Source organism: Phodopus roborovskii, unplaced genomic scaffold (assembly GCF_943737965.1).
Source record: "Phodopus roborovskii unplaced genomic scaffold, PHOROB, whole genome shotgun sequence".
Lineage (NCBI taxonomy): Eukaryota > Metazoa > Chordata > Mammalia > Rodentia > Cricetidae > Phodopus > Phodopus roborovskii.
The window spans coordinates 13,049-14,888 of record NW_026126608.1 but is presented as its reverse complement, the minus strand read 5'-3'; positions in this window follow the sequence as shown (position 1 = coordinate 14,888).

Below are 1,840 nucleotides of genomic sequence, written 5' to 3'. Positions count from 1 at the left end.
CAGAGAACAGCGCTTAGGGATCTGCTGGTAATTGGCTCTGCTAATTGCCACTGGCTTAGTAAGAGTTTTCATAATTCAATTTTTGTTTAATGACTAAATAGAATTTACCAGACCACGGTGATTATTGAATACTTCAAGTTCTGTTTTATTATCAAATTTGAATAGATGACCATTTTTAAGTAGGTGGGAATGGAATGTGTTTGTACGCTTGACTGAAGGAACTAACACTTTCTGCTTTAGCTGTGTAAGGAACTACATTATAATCAGTAAAACTAGCAAAATTATAAATGTGAAAGTCATAAGAGGAAAGGAAAACAGCACACCAGCCTTTCTTGCTCATGTGTGCAGGCTCCCGGCTGTGTTCATGGTGAGAGGAAGAAGAAAATGAAAAGGTATTGGGTTGCTGCCAGAGGAGTAAATGGAATCTCCATATTCCATTTATTGCCAGAGACCAGCTTGAAGTCTATTCATAAGATACTTAGTTAATGCAAAGAAAATGACTTAGCTCTGCTTCAGATGAGTCATCGCGGGAATAATGGGCCATAGTGTCAAAACTGTCCAACTCCCCTGCTTGGTCTACAGATAGACTGTTAGTACCAACCTGTGAAGGACCTCCATTCATTCTTCCTCTCCTTCTATTTTTAGGGATACCAGTTCCCACCTCCCTCTTGTTCCCATTGTTTCTCAGAGATCTCTGCAGAGGAAGTACCCAGGGACACATTTCCCTGACTTCCTTCTCTTGCTGTCCAGCTGGAACCCTGAATCCAATTATAAACCTATTAAAATGTATATAAATGAATGAAGCTGTAGTTTGCATATCCAGATCCAAGCCACTTCCCTTTGCTTCTAGAAAAAAGCATCAGCATGAGGCTGTGGGCAATGACATCGTGGATAAGTCATCATTTTAAACATCTAGTTTCGATGTACATGATGACTTTTTTTTAAGTGACCCTCTACTATAGCTTCAAGTTTCATTTTAAATAAAGGTTCTAGGATTTCAAATTCATACATCTCCAGCCACATGGGAGACTCTGCAAGCCACTCTTGTTTGTGATACAAGAATGATGTAACCACAAATTCATCAGAGCAGCCCAGGGCTTTAGCACAGAGATGTGCAATAAAAGACAGTTATTAACTTTCTGTTTACAGACATCTTTAAATGCTTTCAGGACAACTAAAATATAGAATTAAATTATAAAATGTCCTCTGTAAGGTGAGCTGTCTCTCAGATACTTTTCTAGATTCCTCACAAGTGATGGTGTTCTTCTACCCGTTCAAAATAAATGTTCCCCTGTCCCATTCTAGAGCACCAGGTTTTCCTGGGTCCTGAAAATATTTTAAAGGCATATTCCATCATGGCTGAAGAAGAGACTCATGAGTCCACCCCCCCGAGGATTTATAGGAAGTTAATGACTGTGGGGTGGGAAGAGACATTTTGGTGTTATTGCCACTGGTGAGGTGTTCATGTCCCTGTAAACAAAGTTTCACCAATGTTCATGCCCTGTAGGAGAAAGTTTTCCTGTTTTAGAAGCCACTTCCCAAATAACCAACACAAAAACTTAATGTTAACTGTAAATTCTTGGCCCATAGCTCAGGTTTATTATTCTCTAACTCTGGCGTTTAAATTAATCCACATTTATTATCTATGCTTTGCCAAGTGGCTTGGTACCTTTTCTCAGTGTGGCAGTGTGGCAGCATCTTGCTGCTCTCTGTATCTCCTGACACTGCTCTGTCTCTGCCCCTCTTCCCCCCAAGCATGCTCAGTTTGGTTATCCCACCTGTACTTTTTGCCTAGCTATCGGCCAATCAGTGTTTTATTAACAAATCTGAGTGATGGATC